General features: G+C 36.8%; 1 long non-coding RNA gene across 7 annotated transcripts in view; it reads right to left on the reverse strand.

The window, feature by feature from the left end:
- Nucleotides 1-517: 517 nt before the first annotated feature.
- LOC103876976 overlaps nucleotides 518-27240 on the reverse strand; it is a 146633-nt gene continuing 119910 nt past the window's right edge. For 2 of the 7 annotated variants that reach the window (XR_001894151.3, XR_001894150.3), the window contains 2 exons: nucleotides 11291-11495; nucleotides 518-705 (listed from right to left, as the gene is read on the reverse strand). This is a non-coding gene — a long non-coding RNA (uncharacterized LOC103876976). Of the gene's footprint in view, nucleotides 706-2025; nucleotides 2146-2707; nucleotides 2902-11290; nucleotides 11496-27240 lie in introns of all 7 variants that reach the window. The other 5 variants (XR_001894152.3, XR_001894154.3, XR_001894156.3 and 2 more) reach the window with 5 other exon arrangements.

Consider the following 27240-nt stretch of genomic DNA (forward strand, 5'->3'; position numbering starts at 1 on the left):
ATGTTGAAAATTTCACTTAAGCTATTATTTTTTATTAAATCTAAGTAATATCTAATAATAATTGAGATGAATTTATTTAAACCAAATGACTAATATTTAATGCTCACTTTTCTAGTTAGTCACCATTGTGACTCCTCATGTGACCCTAAGTCACCTTGGATTCACCTTAATTTCCTAAACAGGCATGCAAATTCTGTTCATTATGCACAAAGCTCTTTTTGCAATGGTGAGCATTGTCTCACCTCCTCTTGACTTTTGTTAATCTGACAGCTACACAGTCCTTTCTTGGGGAATATTGCAAAGCGTCTTCAATTCAATTGCATTTCTGTGGTCGTGGGGTTTTATGTAATTACAGAAGTTCTGTAGTTGATTTGAATGTTATATCCCTGTTGTGGAATTATGTTTGGACTTTATCCTAAAGGACAGGGAAGGGATTGTGTTTGTTTTGTTTGAACATTTCTTATCACAGAACTATGTTGGAGACAAACCCCAATGACACAAACATTCAAATACCACCTTCAGATGTAATATTGATTTATAAAACAACAGTGCACAGCTGCCAAGCTTCACTCTTGAATACAGAGGGTCTTCAATTCCCAACAAATTACTGGCATTTCTACCAATTTACAAATTAGAGTTTCCTCAGAATATCTCACAGTTCTTAATATTCCAGTCACCTTCCTTTTCAGCCTTCTCTCTTGAAATCTGTGTGTGGGGAGGAGGGAGGAGGGAGAAAGTAGAGCATTTGTAAAATTGGAGTTAAAAAAATCTAGATCAACTTTTATCCTTAGGCAAATTATGCACAGAGTTAAATTAAACCACTATATGTACTTGTAGATTGAAGAATCAGAGGTGGAGGAGGGGTCAGAGACACTGAGATCAAAGTTTCTGTTCTTTGAACAAAATCTCTTTGAAAAGCCCCCCATGCCACCTATCCTGCTTGTTAATGTTTTGACTGGGAGTGTCTAGCCGTGTCATCGGCAGCCGAATATTTTTAGTACCATATTTTGTTTCATTTTCTGTGTGCTGCTAGCTCTACTTAGCAAAGCACCAGATCCTTTGCCAGCTCTGTTCTATGTCTCTTAGGGGAATATTTTTGTTAATTGCAAATATTTGATTGACAAACATAGGATGCAATTAGTAGTCAGGCACAGTAGGAATGTGCAGTGAACTGGATCCCTGAACCAACGGATCTCAACTCTCTCAGCTTGATCTGAAATCGACTAGAGCATTTCAACCATATGTTTGCCTCAAACTTTCTCTTTCCTATGAATGTTGCTTATTTCCCCAAACTAGCTTCTTTTCACCTTGGCTCACTGAGGGAGCTAATTCCTCTATGATCAAGCCAAATGAAGAAAGAAAATTCTTCGCAAGTTTCAGTCTAGTGGGGCTATTTGACCATGGCTGTAAAAATTAATGCGGACAAAATTACACATGCCAGTTGTTTCTCTCCAAAGCCCTAGGTGGAAAAAAGAATCTAATCTCTTCTGAATTCACACATTTTATTTTTCATAGCTATTTAAAACAACCTGGCATCAGCTGATTATCTTTATCAATTACATTTTGCTTCTTTATACATACAGCAAGATGAGCTGTTTGTTCTTTCTTACTGCAGTATGTGAAATAAATTTCTGTTTTCAAAATATACCATTTATTTTGAAGGTATACTGTATGCTGCAAATCAATGGGAGGTACTGGAATCTGATGCTATCAGATATTCTAAACTTCCTTCCCCCTTGAGAAATTAATTGCAACTCACAAAATTTGAGGGGAAAGAGCAAACTTCAAAGCCTTAAGTACCAGCTTTAAAAAGTCTTAAGAAAATGTACGCTGCTTTCCCAGATACATGATGTAAAAAACAAAGTTGAAAACAAAAAAACCCAATGTAGTCAAATTGGGGTTGTGGCTCTAAAACACCAGTTCTCAATTTTTTTTTTTAACTCACTGATGCAATTCACATGTTATTTTAGGGGGATGAGTTATACAACATGAGTTGCTCTCTCTAAAGGATAAGCAAGGAGTTACCAACATTGTGGGTGAAGAGATAAGACATCTCTCAAAGCTGGAGGAAAGCATACTGTATGCTTATGAACATTCTGCAAGTTCATGGCAAATGATGTGGGGTCTTCAACGAAGATGGGGAACCTGAAACCCAGGGAGATTTTAAATTAGTTCAAGGACACACTGGAAGTGCTCGGTGATATGGAAATACAGGGCAGGAATCCTGACATGCAGCCCATGAAACCAGAATGCTTGTCAAGTCTGTCAATTATAATGTGCCACATTCCAAATAAAGCTTTAAAAATGGGTGTCACAAGGCTGCAAGGCACGGCTGTGGTTCATCTTGACCATCCTCCTGCCTCTAGAAAAGCTGTGATTAATTTTTTAAAACTAGCAGTCTGCTTCAAACATACAAATAAAAGGTGCTCTTCATGTTTAGAATTTAAATAAAACTATAGTAGAGCAAACTAGGAATTTGGAAAAATAAGAAAACAATCTCATGTTCTCTTGTTTTTCTCTCCTTTTTTTCCCCCTTCTTGGAATGATGATCCTAAGCTCAGTGACCATGAAACTATTGGGATGAATCTGGTTTACTGCATACAGCACTGACACAGTAGCTCCTTGGGTGTCTGTGTGCCCTGTGGCTTTTGCCATTAGTCAAGGCATTGTCTAAACTGACCACATCAGCTAAGGCCCCCTCACTCACATAAGCTCACCATATGCCTGGATGCCATAGATCCTTGGAAATAGACAAGTTTAGAGGTGGAAGGGATCAGGAAGGAAATGCATCCATTCAACAGATGAGACATTAGAGGCTCAGCAAGTGGTGACTGTTTTGAATAACTTGAAGTAATACCAAAGCCAGCTTCTGAATGCTTTAATGGTTTGAGCCCTGCAAGCCTGGAAGAGTATGAGGTATGGGGGAGAAATCAATAAGAAGAATAAATTGAAGCAGCTACACAGATAGATTTGACTGATCTAGTGACAGCTTTCTAAGATGAACATTTTGTATGTGGGGAGGTCGGGCTGGTGAGGGAAGGACGGTGTATGTTTTTTAGATTAGAATAAGCTAACACCTCAGGTGATGAGTCCATAACCTCAAACTTTCTGATAGGAAATCAGATAATGCACTGGATAAATTTTTAAGGTATATATTTCCCTAAATGCTGCCTTCAGAGAAAACTAGTGGCCCTCAGGCAATCAGGTCTCTTCTCAGAATTTTCTCATTTGTCTCAGTTTGCAGTTCATTTGCTAATGCTGTGGCCTGTAAGTGAGCTCACATCTAAGATTGTAAAGGCTTGTGTATGGGGACTCTTCTCTTTTTTTATAACTCTTAGTAAGTACTCTGCCATTCTACCAGAGGCTGGCAAATGTAAGGGTGCACCAGAAGCACCTTCAAGGCCTGTTAAAATGCAGATTGCTGGGCTCCATCCTCAGAGATTCTGTATAACAGGTTTGAGGTAGGGCCCCAAAATCTGCATTTGTATAAAAACTCACAGATGCTACTAATGCTGCTGTTGCAAGGACCACACTTTGAGAAACACTGCTCTTTATACAGAAGCAATCTTCAGTGTATGCTATTGACTGAAAAATCCTTATGTTAACCTGTATAAAAATAGATAATAAAAGAGTTGGAGAATAAAATAATATTGGCATGTACCAGTTGCTCAATAAATATTTTTGACTGATTGAGTTGAGGATTGATGTTACTCTCCATTTACTTATACTGCTCAAAACAAATTATGAAGTTGAGTAAATTCCAAAACTTTTTTCTCTTTTAGCCATATCCCAGACTGGGTTCAAATACCTTTATCTAACATTTTTAAACTTTAGTTTTCTCAGTTTTACATTGGGGGAAATAGGGATATTGTAGAGGAGTAAATAAAATAACTTTTGTTGCAGTTCTTCTTAGCAGCATGCTTTAGTGTAAACATCCCGCTTTATCTTATATAATTATTGGTGAAAATAAATTTGCCAACTGGGAGGGGCCCTTCTTCTCTTTGAAATGAATTGGGAGGCATTCTTTAAAATAAGAAGTACATCTTAAATTACGCCTCAATATCCAACGATCTAAATGCGTAGAAATCTACAGGAAGCCTATTATTAATGTGATCTGTGTGAAAAAGAGTATAGAAATCCTCTGTACTAAGAAATATTTTTATTAGAACATTTGAAGCCATTAATCAGTTTGTTTTAATTTATAGGTAATCACTAAATGGTTTAATGGGCTAGCACATAATGAATAAATAATGGGAAACCTTAAAAATCAGGAGACTAAGTGGCCCAGATGTTCATGAGCTGTTTTGGAAGCATATACACCTGTGGCTTAGTATTCAAAAGTTAAGAATATTTTATGTACATTTGTTAGTTTTCTAACAAAAATATCTTCTAAAAAATGTAAACACAAGTAAATAAAAAGAAAGCAATATGAAAAAACATTTCAGAACAGATTTACATTTCTTTATATAAATAAAAATGAAGGATTCTTATATTCCAGATGAGTTTTTATCTTCACATGAAATTAGAAGTAGATGACTCAGTTCTAGATAACAAATATATTATTTACATATTTATTTTAATTTAACTTACAAGAAAATTTACAGAGTTCTTACTATGTTCCTGGTGTTATTTTAAGTGCTTTATGAATATGAAGTCATTTAATCCTCATACCCCACGAGATGGGTATAATTGGGATCACCTCCATTTAACAATTAAGAAAACTGAGGCACAAATAAATTAAGAAAATTGCCTATAGTCACATAGCTAGTAAATAGCATAGCAAAGATTTGAACCTGAGTGATGTGGGACTGTGTTCCCGCTCATCCTACACTACTGTCCCAGTGACCCCAGTGATAAATGCTGGACTGGGCGATATGATGCAATGTATAAGTGGCACACCTTCATGGTTGTTAAGACTCAAGTGCTAACGGACAAGTGCCAATATTTATGGTGTATAGACAGGGCCACAAACTAGAGAGCCCAAGATACAATCTGGCTTGTGGATATGTTTTATTTGCCTCATACAACATTTGAAATTTTTCAGCTAATGGGTTAAAATGAAAAATTACATAAATATTCCAGATTTTTCATCATTTAAAAAACACAAAACTTAAAGAAACATTGACTATACCCAAATTTGGCGTGAAACAAACAGATGGCATTCAATTCTCTCCTATTTGCTCCAGTCTCTGACATTCACACAATGTGTATATATGCATTTCTATCAGATGCATGCCATTCATTTATTTTACTTGCTGAGTCCCTGAGTTGACCTACGTATGTGTGTCCTGAGAAAGGGGTGTTGGATGTCCTGGGACAGGTATTGCCTGGGATACTTGGAGAAGTTTCAGGAAGAAAAGTTATTTGCACTACACTTCAAAAGAGGAGGACAGGTGGTTTTAACAAGATTGCAGTGAGCCTTCTGATTTTTTCTGACACCCTAGAGTGTATCCATACAAAATAACTCTTCTAAATTCAGCCAAAATAATGAGGAGATGTTGCAGTGTTCTGACACTTATTTTTGTAGTGACTACCATTTGACTAGTCAAAATATTCTTGCCTCATTTTTTATTCACTGTAGTAGTATTGCTAGTCTCACTTCTCTGAATTAGAAAGAAAGCTCCTTCTAAGAAACACACTACACGGAGACAGGGATCTGTTTGTCCTGATCAATACTATATTTCTAGAACCTAGTGCTGTGTCTGGAACATTGTAAAAGCTCAATAATGTTCTAGGAAAAAAGACACTGGGGAAGACAAAATAAAAGAAAGAGGAAAGGGCGAAGGGAAGAAGGAAGGGAGGAAGGGAGAAAGGGAAGAAGGAAGGAAGGAAGGAAGGAAAGAAGGAAGGAAGGAAGAAAGGAAGGAAGGAAGGAAAAGAAAGAGAGGGAGGGAGGGAGGAAGACAGGAAGGAAGGGAGGGAAAGAAGGAGAGAAAGAGCAAACAAAGCAAGGCATCTGATGACTTCTCTGTGAGTTCTCTCCCTCACTAAGTGTTAGTAACGGCTGTTGCTGATATACATCTAAGAATAGCACAGGAACTTAGTGGGAATTGTAAGATTGTACAAGCTCTTTCTATGTTTGATAAAGGTCAAATTTGCAACTTATTTAAAAAATCAGGTAAAGCCATGATGTATCAAGGCATATTTCCTAGATGGCCCACATTGGGAAGGCCTGCTTGCTGTGAATGTAGACTCCCATGTTCCCCCCACCCTCTGTGATCTAATGACACACAGGGATTATGTATTTATACATGCCAGGTAATTCCTTTGCACATTCAATTTTGCACACCAAATTTTGGTGGAAATACCCTTAGGTGGAGAAGAGGTCTTAGCAACCTGTAATTTGAGCCTGAAATCACAAAGTTCACACAATCCAATTAAATTCAGTTGAGTTGAAAATTATACAGTTAGTTTTGAATAGATGCTAAATCAATCTGACACTTCTTGATTAAGCTGAATTTTTACCTGACTGGTGGGTGCTTCGTTAACGTAAGTTTATGTGCTGCCATGTATCTGCCAAAGTGTCATTAAAATTCTCTAGACACAGAATTTGGGAATTGGTTGTTTTATTTATTCATTTGTTATTTTAACTAGGTTGATTTAATTACGAAATATGCAAACTACAAAAGTAACAAAATTTTATTTTGTTTGGTTGATACTGTGGTTTAAACAAGTGAACGTGGCCTGGGCGCTACGACTCACGCCTGTAATCTCAGCACTTTGAGAGGCCTAGGGGAGGATGGATCACTTGAGCTCAGGAATTTGAGACCAGCCTGGACAACATGGTGAAGCCCCATGTCTACTAAAAACATAAAAATTGGCTGGACGTAGTGGTGTGTGCCTGTAATCCCATCTACTTGGGAGGCTGAGGAATGAGAATCACTTGAACCGGGGAGGCAGAGGTTGCAGTGAGCCGAGATTGTGCCGCTGCACTGCAGCCTGGGTGACAGAGTGAGACTCTGTCTCAAAACTAAATAAATATGAGATGAAAAGAAAAGAGTGAATTTAGATGTCGTTATGAACATGCTTTGCCCAATTTGGCCACAGGCTCCATCACTTCCCATTATATTTCACCAGGTTGATGGTACTAGCTCAAGTATTTGGGCTTGCAACCTTAAAACCAAAATAAAACAAAACAAAATTATGAGCTGACAGTCTAGGACATAACTCTACTCTATATGGGATCCCAAATCCAACCATCCCTCACCACCTCCACTACCACCACCCCAGTCCAAGCTATTATTATCTCTCATCTAAAGTAATGTTATAATCTAATTATGGGTCTTTCTGTTTCTCTTACTGTCATAGCTCTATGTTCTCTACACAAAAGCCAGCTCAAACAGCTCGTAACCCTCTCATAGCTTCCCATCTCATTGGAATAAAATCCAACAATTTTACCATAGGATTCATGAATGCTGTTTACAAAATATTTATAGGTCTCTGCATAGTGGACACATGGTAGAATTGTGCTCCCTGCCCACACACACCTGTCCCTTCTCTCCTCCTCCGCCATCATTGCATGTGGTTATATGACTAGAGCTGGCCAGTGAGTTGTTTGTGGAAGTGCTATGTGTCCCTTCCATGCTGGAACATTAATTGCTGATATGAGATCTTTCAGAGATGTCTTTCCTCTGATAATGTGTTTGGCAATGATTTTGACAGTGGTTTCTCTGTCCATCTGTTTCCCGGGATGAGGCTGACACAGTGCAGAGCCTCCAACCTAACTGTGGTAGACATGATGTGAGCAAAAAATAAACCTTTCGTGTTTTCAGCCATCAAGATTCAGGGTTGTTTGTTACCATAGCATAATCGGGCATATGCTGACTGCTACTCTGACATTTGTCTACAAGGCCTATGTGAGCTAACCTCCACCTATCTCTCTGACTTCATCCCCAACCTCTTTTATCCTCTCCTTTTCTGTTTGGCTCTATTTGCCTTCCTAGTGAATTCCAGCTTTCTGCCTAATACTGGGCCTTTGCACTGTTTAAGCTACTTTATGGATGCATCTTTCCACGTTCCCTTACTTCATCAAGATCTTTGCTCAAAAGCCTCCTTCTTAGAGGGAGAATCCCTGACTACAGATACAAAACAGCACCCTTTATTATTCTATTTCTATCCTGTTTATTTTTCTCTATACCTGGGATAGTTTTCCTTTATTATTTTACTTTTTTGCTTCTAAAACTGAAATATGAACTCCTTGAGGGCAGGGACATTTTGTTCACAGGTGTTTTCCCAGCAGCATGAGCAATGCCTGGGGTAGAGTAGATAATTAATAAATATTAATATTTGATGAATTAATGAATTACTCATTCATTCTTTTCACACAACTATCAGTTTTCTCATCTGAAAGTATGGCTTAACATGACCCTCAACCTACTCTACAATGTTATGTTATACTTTTAGAAGTAGACAGTACGATATATTTTATTTTCTCACCACAATGGTAGGTTAATTCACTTAAGTGTTCCCGTCTAAGGTGTCAAGAGGAAGCATCCAATAAATAATGCATTTGAGGCCAATGGGTTTGACCTTTGGGTTCCTCAAGTAGTTTACAGTCTTACACTTTTTTCTTATGTTAAAATAATTTCAGAAGGAACTATGAGAACTGGCATGCAATGAAAGGCTGCACATACAGTTGAAATCCTTCACTCTTCTCAAAAGTGAATCTGGGTATCATTTATCTTGGAGGCATTGGCAGAGTTTTGCTTTGTCATACAACGTCTATTGATTCTTTTCTAGCAGCCTTGCTTGAAAATTAATATGGAATTTAAGCAATGACCTCTTCTAGAAATAGTGAACATGTAATTTTTTATGCTGAGCCTTCTAAATGTCTAGTAATGGAGTATGGGTCACACTGAAATAGAAGCTTCACTTTCTAACCTGAATTTTACACAATACAATTTTACCTATAAAAGCATATCTCAGTAAACTCTAGAAATATAAATTTGTAATTTCTTCCTAGAGTCAGCCATACAATACAATTACCATGAGAAGATTGCTTTAAACATGCAATTATAAACTTGGTATGATTCTATAAATTACCTGTAATTTATTTATAAATCTGCTGCAAGGGCTAATGTTTAACACACGCAGATATTTTTTTATGCTCCCTTTCCCTTCAGTTCTGTCATATCATTAGATAAATATACTTAATGAGGGTTTATTATGGAAGTAAAATAATCTAAACAGTATTGTATGGTCTACTGTATTATGAAAGAGTGATTTTAAAAGCCTATTAAAGTCCCTGCTTAGGCTTGTCCAAGTTAGCATAAGTGAGGAATGATAACCTAGAAGAAAATTCCTATTTTGATTATTCAATCAAGTATATTCTCTTGTATTATTCAATCAAATCAGCATTTTTCTCATTCTGCTACTCGATGTCTATAAGTCACAGTCAGATAAAACTATAAAAGTCAAGAGAGTAATTTCTTCTTCATGGTCTGTCTATGGTATTAAAAAGACCAGGTTTTGAGTCAACTTTTTCACCCACCAAAAACACGGGGGAGAAACACAAAACCCTTACAAAAGATTACTGTAAGTTCTAAGCATCAATTTCCTTTTTAAAAAGAAATATGTTAAGTATTAAATATTTGTAGCTAGATTTTGCAAGTTCTGTATATAACAGGCAAATTTGTTGTGATATTATAGTCAAAGAGATATACTTTAACCTTGCTGACAATGACATGCTTCCTTTTGATTGGTAAAATGGGATTCCCCTAGTAAGTGAGACACAGAGGGTAATTCATGACATTTTTGGATCACAGAAAGGTCTTACATATCTAATCCCAATCCAGGTGATGAAATTTACCCACTCTACTATGCTCTCCAAAGAAAATAAACATTAATCAAGCTCTCCCCAATAAATCTCCCCAGAACTTGAGTTCTGGGGTCCTACCCTAATCATCTTTAGATCCTTAGCACTCAGCTGCACCCTTCACCCACTAACTATTTGAGGTATGCTATATAAAATGATAACACAAGTAAGCCAGCACCAGAAAGGTGTTAAAACAAACGTGGAGAACTGAAAACAATTCTACCAGGATCCCACACAATATGTATGTATTTACATGTACAAATACAAACGACCAGAGAAAAGTAAGGAAAAGGCAATGCTGGAAATGCTTTATCATTTTACATAAATAACACTGATATGTGTATCATCGAAAAGGTACTGGGCACCCCATAGTTATAGCATCTGGACAGGCGACTGTATTTTTCTGTTACTTTTCTCATAGTCTTTTGAGGGCAACCTAGCACAACAGTTTTCAAGAAAACTCCCCCTTCCTTTTTTATTTTTAATATTTTTTTTTAAGGAAAATGCTGCACTACCTCCCCTGAAATAAATTATACTAACAATTTCAACAACCTCAATATATGAAAAAGATAAAAGTAAAGGTAGAAGAGTCACTGTGCTGATTTCTTTTTACATACCACATATGGCAGCCATCATGGCAATGTTTAAGGCCATTACAGAGAACTCGAGGGCTCCTAGTTAGGAAAGCAGTGACCCAGATCCATGGGAAATAGATATTTTTCAATTGCACTAGACAGATGCATATGTATCGATGTTGCATGCACTAAATAAATATATAAAGATATACATTGACTATATATGTATATATATACACACGTATACTCACACACACACATATATATATCTCTATATGATAGAGACCATAATTTGGTTCCATATTGTGATTGTGGAAAACAAGTGGTGATATATTTTTCCTCTATTGGACATATTTTCAGAATCATGCCTGGGGATTTATATGCATACCCTGTGCCATTTATAACAGTGCTACAAATAACGAGGATTATGCTCATTAGCAAACATTGCCACTTTTTTGAAGGGGATGCTAGGCAGACATGGCTGAAATGAAAGTCTTTTTTAGACAGAAGCGACAAACCTGGAAATAGGAATCTATATCTTGGTCCTGTGACTGTTTAGTGCAGTGTTTCATGAGCTAAAAAAGAGAGAGAGAGAGCACAAGAGAGAAAAATGGTGCTTTGTATAATATCTTACAAGCACTGCAAGGAAATCTGATGTTCATCTTAAACAGGCACAGCTCTGATTTTGCCATCGAGTTTCTCAGAAATATTCACCGTATCTAAAGAACTTCTGTCTTGAAAGAGGGGAAAGGGGAACTTAACCAAACAGTTCTTTTGAAAAATCTTTTCTCTCTACTGGCAAGTTTGGACAAATAATGGACATGAAGGAAAGACAGCTTTTTGTAAGAAATTAAAACTTCGTTATCAAGTTGCCCTTTGATTTTCTCAATCCCCGTCTTACCCCATTTTCTCATCTGTGTAGCCTGTGTTGCGTTTGCAGTTGTTTTTCTTAAAGATAATTTTTGCTTCTAAATACTGAGAAAGAATAATCAGGTGCTTGAGAAGTGGTGTCTCTGCTCATCTCCCCACACGTGACTGCTTTCTGTCTGGTGCTTTGTCATGGTGCCTCCAGAACAGACTTCCTCAGCTTCCTTTGTTATCCTCGCCTGATAAATAAACAGCACAAAATTACCGAACTTATTATGGTAATTGAGAGAAGGGAACGGAATGCTGAGCCTGCCCCCCTATCTGTTACGCTGCCATTGCAAAAGTTGGGCAAACCTGTGCCAAACCTCAGCTGATAGTGTAACATCAGCCCCTCTCCTGTGTGCCCCCCTTTATTGCCGTAGCCCCCCACCTTCCACGATGATTGCTTTCTGTCCATCTTGAGCTGGGTGTCAGTTCATTTAGATTTACATCAAGTAGTAAATTAAAATAATCACTCAGCAAACACTCTGAGCTCAGTTTTCCCTTTCAGTCAGGAGTTGCGCGAGCTGCTCGAAGCATTCAAGCAGAAAATATTGCTGTCTAGATATTTGTCCTCTGGGTGATAAAGGAGGCATTGTCTTGGGACCCACTCAGGCCTCGGAGCCGATCGTCGCTGTGCATCACAGCTGTGAAGTGCGCTTTGTTATGTGTCTGAGGATTCGGGTTCAGGACCTTGTTTTTCTTGAAATACCAGACTGATCAGAGCTGCATATGTTCGGGGGAAATCAGGGGTCGGTGGTTCTCTGTCCACATTTTTACTAGATTATTCTTGGACAGAACTCTGGGAAAATACCCTGCAGCATAAACCATCCCAAGAGTTTTGCTTTGTTTTAATTCATTTTCTTTCTTTCTCTTTCTTGCATCTTTATTTTTTTTTTCCCCTCCGTATTCTGCATTGTTACAGTCCTGGAAAATGCTGGAGTTTATCTGCATGAGTCAGAAACAAAGGCTTACGGCGTTGCTGCTTCCTTTTGCGTGGAACCTGGTGCCATAATGTACCGAGTTATAAACCTGCTTCTTTGTGTTCTCATTGCAGTACATCTATCTGCCCATTTAGAAATCAAAATGCAGAGTTCGGTCACCTGGGATGAAATATAGAGTGGGCTAAAGAGGCTTTTCACCATTTGCAAATGATCAGTGGGATCTTGAAACAAAACAAGGAGTCGATAGGAGAAAACGAATTGGAAATTTAGCTCCCAATGAGAATGTTTTTAAAAAGATAATTATCACTTGTAAATCTTAAAGTCATCACATTTTTATTTCAGCTATTTTGTAGGTATGCTATTGCTAAGGGTGTGAAAGAGTGAAATATTTACTACTCTAAGTAGTGATAGAAAAACATTAAATGATAAGGAGCGTGGTTGCAGACATAGGAATAAAAATTGAAATTTTTAGTCAATTATCTAAATTTTTACAAATAGTTCTGCGTGCTTGGCTTATTGACTACCCTTATCAATTTTTGGCTAGAAATTTGGCATCTTTCTATATTTAAGCCAAGCTAGCTACAGTGAATGTGCTATTTGATATATTCCTTATGTCTGTGCTCTGGCTAAATATACATTTTTCGATTACAAAATTCTCCATTCCTACATAGAAAGAGCATTACTATTACAAGCCAAAAAGAAATAAAGGAATGAGATGGACATGTATGTATCACAGGCACATATATATGGTCATGTGCGTGATGTGCTCATGAATGAATGATTTCATGTTTTTGAATTAAGTGAGTTCCCCTTTGGAGTATTTTCATGGTGACCCCACTGTAACCAGCTGCAAAGCTTACCCTTTCGACCACTGTATCTATAGGAACCAGAGGTGCCATTAAAACCAGCAATGCTAAGTCCTTAGATTATGCCAATGAAAATAAATTGAATCACCAGAGTAAAATCATAGATGGCTTCCAGTCATTTATTGTGGTTTGTGATGTTTTATGTCCAAGTCCCAATCTAGTTCATAAGTATAGGTAAAAGGAACCAAACTAGAAAATTTGGTTCTGATTGGCTTGGGCTCCAGAGCCAGAGTCTTATTTAATTCCCCTCTCTATCACTGGTAGCTGAGTAACCTTGAGTAAATTACCCAGTCACTCTGATACCTCAATTTTTCCATCTGTGCTTTGGAAATATTATTAATATGTACCTTACAAGTTTGTTAAAATTGTTTAATGAATAATGCATATTAAATGCTTAGAATGATGTCTGGCACATAGCTAATATTCAGCAAATATTTTATTAGTGATAATGATGATAATAATGATAATAATTTCTACAACAAGAATAAAGGTAACACTTACCTAGGAAACACAACTAAGGTGGAATAGATTTGTCCTACCTTTCCAAGGTTGGTATACACATTAATATTAGGTTGTCCTGGGGCTGGGTGAGGTGGCTCACACCTGTAATCCTAGCACTTTGGGAGGTCAAGGCAGGTGGATCACCTGAGGTCAGGAGTTCAAGATCAACCTGTCCAACATGATGAAAACCCATCTCTACTAAAAATTAAAAAAATTAGCCGGTGCAGTGGCATGTGCCTGTAGTCCCAGCTACTCGGGAGGCTGAGGCATGAGAATCACTTGAACCCAGGAGGCAGATGTTGCAGTGAGCCAAAATCTCACGGCTGCACTCCAGCCTGGGTGACAGAGTGAGACTCCATCTCAGAAACAAAAACAAACAAACAAACAAACAAACAAACAAAAATTAGGTTGTCCTGAATAACAGTCATAGTTTAACCATTTACTAATTGTGTGCATGGGCAAATTATTTTATTTTCTATGTAATAAGATAATAACTGGTTACTGTGGCTATTGTAAAGATGCAAATAGACTGTACACATCACTTGCTTAGTATCTTGTGTGGCCTGAAGGGCTGCTCCTAAGTCGTATCGTTCTCCAGGCCAAAAAGTAAAAAAAGTATTTTTATATAACCAATTTGATTTAAAATAATATTACAAACCTCAAGAGCTAGTTATTAAAGATTTAGAAAAAAGGGTAGAGAAGAAAATCTTACATATTTTTTCCTTGTGTAATTAATGTGTGTGAAAGCTTTTCAGTGTCCAGGCACCATCTGTTCAGGTGCAAGAAACTTCTCTTTATTTTTTTTCTTTTATTTTTTGATTTTCAGAAGTACTGGGTCTGACTAAATCACAACTCCCACCATGAAAAAAGCTAGCAATGCTGATATTACTTACTCTGCCATGACTCTTTAGAACTTGTATATATTGATATAATATTGATCTTCTTACTTCTGAGCTTCCCTAGTACTATTTTGTAAAAGTCTAGTTATAATAGGGCTGTGTCACTTCATCATCCATTGTGCTATTCGTAGATATTGGTTTCCAGTAATTCTCTCAAAAGTTGCTTTTGTGCTTCATTGATGATGACTACAATTGTAAGTCTTGCCCAGAGGATGCAGAAAATGTGAGGAATAACTTATTCCCTGATGATGTTAAGTTTACCGTTCAGAATTCTATAGCATTCCAATAGAAACAATATATCTTCAACCATGCTTTCTCATGAACTAATTGGGCTATAATCATTGCATTTCTAGAATGTGATCTCTTTCAATGTTGTCTGCATCCCTACCTTCCACTCACTTCCACTTCCTCTAGCTAGAAGGGTAGAAAAAGAGGAAGGCATTGAGTGAGAAAAATGGTCCCATTTATACAATAAAGTCTGTCCTTTCTCCAGCATGACCTAAATCTATCCAGAATTTCATGATGTGGCCACATCAGTTGGAGGCAATGAAGAACATTAATGTGAAGGACCCCTTGTTGTGTGGAGCAGTGGTCCGGGAAGCCTCAGGGGTGATAGTTGCAGCCACCTGGTAGATTGTCTAAATATGGTACAGAGCCTGCAGAAGCAATAGGGTGACTGTTTTGAATGCCAACAGTAATGGTCCCATGAGTAAGTGATGTCCGGGGCTACCCCCACCACCCTCAGGTGCCGCAGCCTGAAGCCAGCACTGTGATTGGTCAGAACATGGGTGTATAAGCATGGACCACACATAGTTCAAGCTCAAGACTGGCAGAGGACTACAGGTAGTCCAGAGTCCTAAACTCTTCCTGTGTCTGATTTGAAAGTCATACAAAATCAGCATGTCAGCACCATTATGACATGATATTCCTAAAGAAATACTGCACCAACTAGCAGGAAAAATACATTCACCAGGTCGCTTTCCTGGAACCAGATGGCCTTGTGGCTCCAGGACAACCCCACAATGATCCCATAGGCTCAATCTCCAGAACTCTTGGGGCATCTGGTTGGCCCTATAAGTGCTGAAATGAAATAGGGTGTCAGAGCACCCCAAAGGAAAAGGATGAGTCAGGACTCACAAGAATCTGTATCTGAGTTCTGTTAGACCTGCTCACATGCTACCTGTGCCCAAAGAGAGACTTAAACAAATTTAAGAAAAATTTGATTAAGAAAAATTTGAGACTTAAATTTTTTTTGATGAATTGGAGTTTCTTTTGGCACAGGGAAGGAGAAGGAAGGAAAGAATAGGTATACAAAGCAGAGGCAATAGCCTGAGCACAACAGAGTGGAATGCAAATGGTCTAGTTTTTGAGGGAAATGCAGGGGCTAGTAGGGGCACTGAAGTAAGTGTAGATAGAGATTAGAAGTGAAATAGAACAGTTAGGTGGAGATCAGGTTTTGAAGAGCTTTGAGTACAAACTATACCCTTATATATTTAAGGGGCTTACTTTGTGTCAGGCTCTGAGCCTTAGAGACATTATTCCAGGTTTTCGGGGGAGACGAGTAAATTGTTGAAAGGTTTTCAAGCAACACGGTGATCTGTGTTTTTGAAAGATTCCACTGGTAGAACTTTAAGGGTTGGATAACAGTGGATGAGACCATGAAAAAGGAGATTAAAGGGCTATAAAGTTACTTCTGGAGAGTGATGAAGAGAACCTCAACTAGGATCACAGAATGAGAATGGAGAAGAGGGAAGAATTCAATATTCTTGTAAAGTCAGCAGAATTTGGAGACTAATTGAATGGGTGCTGGAGGAATAGACTGGTCACTTGATGTCTCTATAACTATGGTATCTGTTCATTAATTTAGTTCATAACATTTTGTGAAGCAATGTCTCTCCAAGTGCCAGACCCTTTCCAGGAAATACAGAAGATGGAGCAGGCATGGTCGTGATGGACTTTCAGAGGTGGGATCACTTCCATGTTAAATATGCAGAGAGCTGGCCCTCTCCCTGAGCAGGCATAGGTTCCAGACTCCAAGAATTTGTGTTTTTAACAATCACCCCGAGTAACACGTTTCATCATAAGAGTTTGGGAAATTCTTCACAAAATAATGCATTTGGTTTTGGATGTGTTAAGATAATCTATATAGAGAGAAATTATACATGAATGCAGATACAGGAGATTCTACTACACTCACATAAGCATCAGAGGCAGAAGATGTTAAAAGGAGGTTTGCTAAGCTAATCTATGAGGTAAAACAAATGGAAGAAGCTAAAACCATAAGGAATAAGCTCTCTGGACAGCGTCCCTCTCTGGAACTGAGAAATGGAGCTGGAAACCTCTGCCAATAGAAATGTCCCATTTGTTGACTGAAAGATTGACTCAGCCTCCCATCCAAATCCAGCTTCAGGCTTTAGTATCAATTATGGTGACTGATATTGTGATTTTTTTGTTTTACAGTGGAGTGCCTGCTATGAAGCACACACAATGCTTATCTGCTGCTCCAATGGAAAGTCAATAGCAAAGAAGGGAAAGGATCTTCTGATTGGAGAGTGGAGGAGTTAGAAGACAGTTTTATGTTTACCGCAATGCCCTTTGTCCTCATCAGAACTGTTAAGTGGAATTTGATTTCGATGCACTCTTTAACAAGGATGCTGTGTGTTATCCATGTGATCCCCTACTACTCTGAACCACAACATACGCACGCTGCATCCCACAAGCCAGAATCCCCCAAAACTGGGTTGTTCCAGGTTTCAGCTTCTAATATCTAGCTTTCTTTCTCTCAGAGTCTCATTTATCCTTTTCTTCCAAAGGCAAAGCTGTTTTCATCTGATTACTTGTTTTCTATGAAAATTTTAGTGCATTTTATTGACTTAGTGGTTTATCTGACCCAGGTAGCATGCACTTTCAGGGGAAACTTTTAAAGAGACAGTGTCTTAACCAAAAGAATGACTTAATGATGAAATTTCAGACAGAAAGAGATGTTTGTTCCGATTGAGAGAGGCTAACTAAACAAGTCAAGAAGCGGATGAACAAGGTTTAGGGAACAGTTCTTTTTACAATTTAAATTTTTAGATTTTAATTATAAGCTCTAAATATCAATGCAGGCCATATCAACTTCTTCATTGGACTACTTAGGACATTTAAATGAGATAACATATATAAAGCCCCAGCTCTAAGACTTGGGATTCAATAAACATCAGGTTTTTCCTTACATCGTCATCCCCATGTGGGTGAGTGTGGGTTGCCCTGTAATCTTTTGCTGCAAGTTTCTTTTTTTAGATTATTCAGTTAAAAATTCTATTTTATCCGGAAGAGATAAGGTTGAAAGAACGAACTAGTATTTATTGAGTGCCAAGTTGTAGGACTGGGGATTATATGTGTATTACCTCATTTAAATGCTGGCAAATAGTCTTGTAAATAACTTATAAAAATACAGTAGAAACAATTGCTACATGGCACGATTAAGTTGGGGATTCTGGAACAATAATCTTAGGGGAGTGCCATGCTGTTCCCATGCAAAATAAGTAACTTGATGATTATTAGAAACAATAAGACTAGTTTGCCTTAATTTTTTTATATGTAGAGAATATTTTAAAATGGACACTTTCTGCTTAGGTACTCTACAAATTGGCACTCCAATTTTGCCAAATGCTCCTAATATCTGTTACTCTGACTGAAATAAATACACCATGAATAAAATGCTCATGTTTTAGAGTATGGATATTATGATATCGTTTTGGTATCTCAGATGCCTTTCCCTTCTTTCACTTTCCCTTGCTCATGGGTATTCTGAATAGTAGAGGGTTGTCAAAGAACTGTGTGCTGGTGGAATGAAGTTGAGTTGCCATGCTTTCCTATTCAACCCCAACTCAAAGTGAGTGCATATGCTGTGCATTGGAAATGCTGTCACCAGTGTTCTGGCCGTTTGTAGGTATCAAATCACTAACCTTGCCAAAGAATAATTTGTGAACCTTCTTTTCAGAGGTTCTGTCTCTGATATTTCAGAACCATTCAATTATAATTCTGATGCTTTCTTTTATGTGGCAGTCATGGGTTGTCAGCAAGGATAGAATTAAGAGAGGCACGTGAAGTGTGTTACGGCGGCTCATGCCTAAGGATCTCTATTTCTTTTGTTCATGGTGACAAATGACAGCCTTAAAGATATTTGTCCCGATTCCTGACTGTCCCTATGCAGGTAAAAAACTTTCATTGAAGTCAAACAAGCTTCACTGAAGTTAATGGGAAGTAATGCCCTTGTAGGGTAGGGAGAACTAGGGTGATTAATTTTAATTAGCCAAATATAAACAAGCATGTGTCTACAAGTAGAGACAGGAAAGTGGAGATCTGTGACTTTTAACTTAGCTTTGGGGAGCTAGGTATGGCCATTTTGTAGAGAATCAGATGAAACTATTTCAACTCAGAAACATAAGAATGCCCATAAAAAATAAAATCAATTTTCCCTAGTTGTATCTCTGAGATTCACTTTCAATACATAATTCAACAAAACTCCTAAAATATTACCACACATCAAACATATTCCAGGCCTTTGGGAGAGAAAGACGACTACAACTGGCACCCCATATGGGGCTCACTTTTAGGTCATGGAAATACCTCAGTAAACAGTTGTGGTACAAGTCAATCATTAGTGTCTCCATCATTCATTTATTCATTGATTGATTCATTCAAGAAATATTCGGCACAGACTTTCTAAGTATTTTGCCTCTGTTCCTATAACAGAGCATGTGCAAAGTACTATTAGAACCAAATGGGATAAAATTCTTGTTTTGCATGAAATGGTGAGTTATAATCATGGAAAGATTCTTAGAGAGAGTGTCACTTGAGCTTAATTTTGTTAGCATTTAGTTAGGCAAAGTAAAAAGGGAAAGATATAAGAACAGGGAAACTATATAAGGAAAGGTATTTATTAGGGAAATGCAAATCAAAACCAAATGCAATACCACCTTTCTCCTTCAAGAATAGTCATAGTGAAAAAATAAAAAAAATAGATGTTGGCATGGATGTGGTGAAAATGGAACACTTTTATACCATTGGTGGGAATGTAAACTAGTATAACCACTATGGAAAACAGTATGGAGATTCCTTAAATAACTAAAAGTAGATCTACCATTTGATCCAGCAGTCCCACTACTAAGTATTTACCCAGAGGAAAAGAAGTCATCATACGAAAAAGATATTTGCACAGGCATGTTTATAGTAGCACAATTTGCAATTCCGAAAATATAGAACAAGCCCAAATTCCCATTAATCAATGAGCAGATAAAGAAAACATGGTATATGCATACCATGGAATACTATTCAGCATAAAACGGAATGAAATAATGGCATTCGCAGTAACTTGGATAGAATTGGAGATCATTATTCTAAGTGAAGTAATTCAGCAATGGAAAATCAAACATTGTATGTTCTTTCTCATAAGTGGGACCTAAGCTATGAGGACACAAAGGCATAAGAATGATACAATGGACTTTGGGGACTTGGGGGAAAGGGTGTGAGGCGGGTGCAGGATAAAAGACTGCACATTGGTTACAGTGTACACTGCTCAGGTGATGGGTGTACTAAAATCTCAGAAATCATCACCAAAAAACTTATCCACGTAGCCAAACAACACCCACTCCCTAAAAACTTATTGAAATAAAAAACAAATTATAAAAAGGAAAGGTGTGGAAGCACAGAAACTCATAGCATGTTCAGAAAATATTTGAAAATGTTCTAGTATAAGGGTCAACAAACTACAGCCCACAAGCCATACCCAGCCCACCATTTGTTTTTGCACAGCCCATGAACTAAGAATGTTTTAAAATGTTAAATGGCTAGGGGAAAAAATGAAAAATAAAAAGACTATTTCATGGCATGTGAAAATTAGATGAAATTTGTATTTCAGTTTCCATGAATAAAGTATTATTGGAACACATCAACAACCATTCATATGCATGTTGTCTATGGCTGCCTTTGTGCTACAAAGGCAGAGTTGGGTGGTAGTACCAGAGAATGTATGGCCCACATAGCCTAAAGTATTTACTATTTCCCCCTTAATGGAAAGTTTACCAAACCTTACTCTAGTGTATGAGGTGCTGGTATATTGAGAAAAAAATTATGAAGGATCTTAAATATTATTTGAGTGAATATAAACTTTATCTTGTGTGAACTGGTGACTACAATAGTTGAAGGATTTATCATTATGTTAAAAAATAACATTTTGGTGAACTTATCATTCATTTGATAAAATCCTCCATTCAAATGTAAGTGCCACATGACCACTGAGCCATACTCAGGTTACTTAACAAATATTTACAATTCCTAAAGAGAATTAAAAGGTAGTTCAAGTATGTCTCAAGGCTTATAGGTCAAAGAGAAAAAATGAGTTTTAGGTTTAGAAAATCCCAAAGTGGTCATTTGGCACAGACAGTTTCCTGAGGAGAAAAGTCTGACTTTAGAGCCCAGTAGCTAAAGACTAAAAAAAAAAATTGTCATTTTATTTAAGCCATTGTTTCCAATATTTTTGAACAAGAATGCTCCCTTTAAGGCCCAAAAAAAATTTATAGGCTATTTTGCAACAGTAACAGTTGTACACATGTTGTAAGAAAATGTATAACGAAATCATGCATTTTAAATTAATTTTAATTTAAGAAGCTTTTGTATACACAAAAATAGTAGTACAAATGTATGTAAACCTTATTCAATCTTTTGAATAATATTTGGAGCATGTGGTTTTAGAAACTCCTTGAAAAACTAGGGGGAACCAAATGTCCATGTTAAAAAGGCTAGGAGTCAATTGATGTACAATGCCATAGAACTATTTTGACTGAACTTCTTAATTAATTAACTGATTTGCATTTGTTTGTGTGATTCCTTATAGCCTGCTCACATTTGTTTTAAGCCAAAGGAAAAGAAGTTTATTATTAAAAATATCATCAAAATCAAACAATTTGGTTAATCATGTGCTAGATAATTTCTGAACCTGATTGGATGATTTCTTCTACAATTATTTCCTTGAACAGCTAATTGGTTTGTTACCACATAAACACAAAAAGGTCATGCTAAAATCCAGTCATACCACATGCTCCATTTTGGGTTCTGGTACCAACCTATTCACTTACCTTTTATCCAGATAAATTCTAAATTTGACTCAGAGGTAACTTATAGAACAGGTCAGAAAATACTAATCTTTTGCATCGTAAGCAACAAAAAGAATGTAGGTATCTCTTCCCTTTTTCAAAGTTTTGTTTTTGTTATTTTTTTTTTAATATTTAATGGCTTAGGAGATACATGAAAAATAAAAGAAGAAACACTCCTTGGCAGTAAACTGATAAATTGATGATATCATCAATGCTAATCATGCCACAGAAGCCTTCAACTACAAGATTTAAAAGGCACCACTGAAAATACATTACTCTCTGACTTTCTCTTCAGAAAATTAGGCTGAATTCAGCTTAAAACTGCATTCGGTGACTCCTTTAACATTTTGACTGAGGGGTGATCTGGAGGTCAGTGTGGAGGTCAGGAGTAGGGCAATGTGATGAAACGTCCATTTCATTGTCAACCATGCATTTGAATGAAGTTCTTTTTTATAGGCGGAGTAAGAACTAAAGGCCAGTAGGGATAGCCTGGGTTGTCAATTACTGTGTGTTTTATGTCTTGAATCATTGGCCCTAGAACCTGAAGAACTCTTTCTGTTTGTTTGCTAAGAATTGACCCAAGATCCTTTCTCTAACCCCTGAATATGCTGTAAACTTCAGAGTTACTATGTTTTTTTATAATTATGATTACTACTCCCAATGTCATTCAGTTTACATATTGCTTTTAACATTTTTATTACCATCACCTCTAATCCACTTGACTTTTCACAATAGTCCTGTATTGGTATTTCCAGTTGACAGATGTAAAACATACTTGGTTGTTTATTTTAAAAGACTAAGGCAGACATTTTCTCTATTTCAGCGTAGGACATTTTTATGAGTTCATAAAAATCCAACTGTTCTTAGTTATATCTCCTCCTATGACACATCTTGTAGCCAAATAAAAGGACTATATTTGGTCACCTCATACCCCTACCTGATCACCATACTCCTAACTGAAAATTAGGTTAAAGATGGACTAATAATAGTTTGCTTGGTTAATAGGCAGTTTTGTCCAAAGAAATTAATATTGTTTATTAATGAATGATGAATCCTAGATGATAAAGGATAAGGAAACTGAATCAAACACACAAAATTAGAACTTCAACAAATATCCATTAGGAGCCTAAGGCATTTATGCTAGACACTGAAAGATATATATTAAATAATATAGTGCATTCATCTTCAAGATGTTTTACAAATCCATTGAAAGAAATGTATTAATTTATTGAAGCTCATAGAGAACCTTGTCACTGAATCTTCATTCTAATCCAAGCATTTTCAGGGGAAAAAAGTCAAAACAATTGCTACATTGAAAGATAAATAGAGACTATATAATAACTATGATAAATATGTAATTATAATCTTCTCTAAATTAAGCTTAACTGAAAAGTTATGTACTTTCAAAGGCCCCAAGTCTTGATCATAAAATACTCATGGAACCCCATAAAAGGGGCTAAAGATCTTTTGGGTAAAACATTTTATTCAAGGCTATATAGTGGAATAAGAACTAGTTTATCAATCAGAATACCTGGGTCTAGTCCTGGCTTTGTATGAACTACTTTGATCTTTGAACTTAATCAAGTTACTTAATATCTTCTTTAAAACAGTGGTGGAGTTTGAGTAGAAGAACTAAGTTTCTTTTACTTTAAAACCTCCATTACGTTAAAGTTTTGAATTATGAACTGGTAAATAGTATAAGATCTATGTATATGCCAGTTTTATCCATGTTAAATAAGGTCCCCACTACTTATTTTCCACTACAGGAGGCCAAAAATGTAATACAGAACCATGGCTTGATTTTCCCAGACTTGCTGAGAGTTCTTCTCTACCGTGGTAATGAGTAGAAGTGACCAGCTTTCATTATTGCGTAGATTAGAATAGATGATGCTAGAAATAGTGGAAACTATAGCAAAGTAGAAGAGGAGGGTAGAGAAGTGAAGAAGCTTGCATAAAAGTTTTGTTTTTCAGCCTATAAAAAGACAATTTTAGCCACTCAGCTGGGCCTTTTACATCAAACGTCTGAATCAGAGTAACAAATGCATATGTACTAATAAAAAATTTCCTGAATAGAGGACCCACTACATTATTTCATTAAATTAGAAATACAAAAATAGCTATTTAATAAATTAAATCACAGTTTTAACAAATATCTACTAAAGAATCATAAAGTATTGCCTTGGCTTCTAAGACGACTAATAGGGATTTTCAACTTCGCTAAGCTTAGTTCTTTGTTAGAGGCAAAATCTTAGTGAAATATCAGCAAGAACGCTAACCCTTGGAGTTCGAAGGGGTCTTTATCTCAATTGCTTTTAAACAGTGTTAGGCATGCCCAACCGGAGGAACCAAGGTGAAGAGGGAGCTTGTGTGGATTGACTGTCGGGCTGACTGATAATTCCTACAGAGATACACTTCAATGCCATCCCACAACGAGATGCTGGGATTGGATTTAGAGCCAATGTAAGCTCTAAATGGAGTTTTACTGTGAAACAAAACACCTGTCTTTCATCCCAAGCTAAATTGACAAGCAATAATTTAGTTGTCTAAGCTGAGAGCTTTCAGTATTCCAAACTGCGTAATGTCAAAAGACAATGTATAAAGTTGCACTTGGAAGTTCAAAGGTAGAATTCCATGTAGGCAAACATATTAAATGACTGGTCTTTTCCTCTCTCTTTAGTCCTTTCTTCTGTCCTCTCTCCCAGCTTCCTTTGCTACTATTTTTTGGGGTGGTGGGGGGCTGGTGAGGAACGTGGGGGAGAGAGATTGTAACTAACTATACAAATTTGTGAGTAGGTGACAACAAAAGCATTTTCTCCCTTTTACTTTCCACAAGGTGAGCACTTCCTGTGTTCAATTGAATTAATCAGAGATTGCATCTGCCAAAATAGAAATACAAGAAAAGAAATAATACTTACGCAAGATTACTAAATTCTTCCCTACATAAATGTAAAATAATATAGCCTGGATTTTGTAGCAACTTTTTCCATACAAATTATTCTGTTTCTTCTATCTTCCACTTCAGTTGCATTTGTTAAACTCGCAGTAACCTGACATCAGAAAGGCTAACTTTAGTCCCCTACACGTGACAACATTTGACACTTGTCCCTCAATAATTTCTTTTTAGGATAAATAGTAAAAGTAACCATGGCCTTTGTTTCTCCAAACTAAAATCAATCTCTTTCTCTCTCAACCACACACACACACATACAGGTATTTCTTTTCCTTTTTTTTCTTCTTTAGAGGTTCACAAGCTATCTTTTCTTTCGTCTTCTTTCCCAAAAGAAAAAATGAGGGAAGCAGGGCTGATTAACAAAGTGAAACAGATGCTGATTCAAAAGTAGTCAGTTAGTTCTGATTGGACTTTGCCAGCTGTCAGTGAGCATTTCTGCATTTTGTTAATGAAGTGGTATTCACTTTTCTGGACTGGCATTGGCTGACATGTTTAGTGTAATGAATGCTAAACTGAGCCTAGATCATTTTTTAAATCATAGCTTAGGGCTTAACAGTCCTTTAAATGAATTCTATAAACAAGATAGTTGTTAATTCTCAATCAATGTATCACTAATCATCTAATAGTATTAAAACAAGAGACTGTCTTTTACAAACTCAATAAACCATATTAAAGTTACCAAATTATCCATTCAGGGGTTATTTTCTCATTCAGAGAATGTCAAGATTTGAACAGAAATATATTTGAAGATACGTATTTCTGTGAGTTAGTAAAGGAGATGTGTGTGTGTGTGCGTATAAATATGTGTGCTTTCATAAACTAATATGGCCTCAAGAAATGAGTAACTAATATAGCCTTAAATCTGAAGTCATTAGTAAAAATGTAAACTATATATCACAGTGAGTTCCATGTGTCTTTGGTTTGCTAACACCCACTAGCAAGCATTTCATTAGAGGAACCTATGTGTGGTGACAACTAGAAAAGTATATGTAAGCTATTCTTTACAACAACAACAACAAAATTCTCCCTTTTACTGTCACACTATAACTATATTATTTTGCAGTTATGTGCAGTGTTTTAAAATTTATCTACAGTTCCATAGACTCAACACTTGGGGAGTAGTTTAGTGATTCTAGCTCACCCCATCTCTTCTACTGTACTACAACTCTGCTTTACTTTCTCATGGGATACTAAAATAGTGCCTGGCATATAGTACATGGTAAATATTTGTTTCATAAATGAACAAATGCAGGTAGAAGATGAAAAGAGACATCAAGGCAAATGACATTTATTAACTCTCTTTTATTCTCAATGTCAAGGTGTGTTTGGGACCTATTATTGAACTCTAATAGCAACCTCATCAGGTAGGTAGTATTATTCTCAGGTGTAATATTTAATTTTGAAATTTAATTATATATAAACTTATATGCAAACACACATTTAATATTATTCTAAAGTACAATTTCTTAATTGAATTAATTTAACAGTTATATGATAATATTTAATATTTTATGTATATAGCTTTAAAAGTCAAATGATGCTCCAAAGCTTACAATGATAGTTTTCACTCATTTCCCCCTCTTCCTCTCCCTCTGAGGCCAGTTTCTCCAGAAAGGTATTCTTCAGTTTCTTGTCTAGGGATATTATGATGTTCGAAACGCCTTACAAAGGAGTGACAAATTTAGAATATGTCTCCAGAAGAAAGGTAATACTGGAAGTGTGTTGAAGGATAAATGAGATTTATCCCTAGTTAGATGAGGATAGGGAGGGACATTTGTAAGTCAAGGGAGAAGCAAGTACAGGGATTGAAAATTTAGAAGTTTCTGGTATGTTTGTGTAGCTGAGAGTGTAAGATGCCTGTATCTGTTGGCTAGATCAAGGAATACGGGCATCAGGAATGAAGCTGCAAGGATAATCCTTGACTGTTACGTAAAGAACTTAAAATGCTATGCTGATAAATTTGTATTTTGTAATGTATGTAGAAAGCCAAGCAAAAGCTCAACAAGGCACCACATCCATATTTTAGAAAGATTTGGTAACATTGTGGAGAAGGGATTGTGGAGTGCAGGAATTAGAGTTAATCCTGCTAGTCAGGAGGCTATTGCAGTCACCCAAGCAAGATGTATCCAAGACCTGAATTGCAACTATGTACTGATTGTGGTCACTGTTGAGGCCCTGGCAGACAGCTCAACTCTCACCCCTTCATTAGTAACTGAATTCCAATTGTGTTTATGCATCCATTTCTCGATGAGGCACTCATATCCTCAGTTCAGGGATAAATCCAGATTAGTCCAAGGAAATTTCAGAAAATCCACTGAATTTGTTAGTGATTGGCTGAGGGGCATGCATGTGATAGTCTGATCAATGGGATGTGAGGGTAGTTTTGTTGAAAGTTTTTGAAAAATATTTCTTCATTTTTTAAAGACACACTGATCTAGATAGTTTTTTTTCTTCCAACGGATATATTCATGCTCAGATGCAATATTTTAAACTATGACAAAATATCTGACCATGTGGGACAGTAGAAAGAAAGAACCTGGACTTTTAATTACATTGTTGTATGGCTGACTTAATTCTTATTCTTTCCATTGCACAAAATTTTCCTTTATCCAAACTAGTACACCACTTCTCCTCCTCCTCCTCCAA

This window comes from Papio anubis, chromosome 14 (assembly GCF_008728515.1).
Source record: "Papio anubis isolate 15944 chromosome 14, Panubis1.0, whole genome shotgun sequence".
NCBI classification, from domain to species: Eukaryota; Metazoa; Chordata; class Mammalia; order Primates; family Cercopithecidae; genus Papio; species Papio anubis.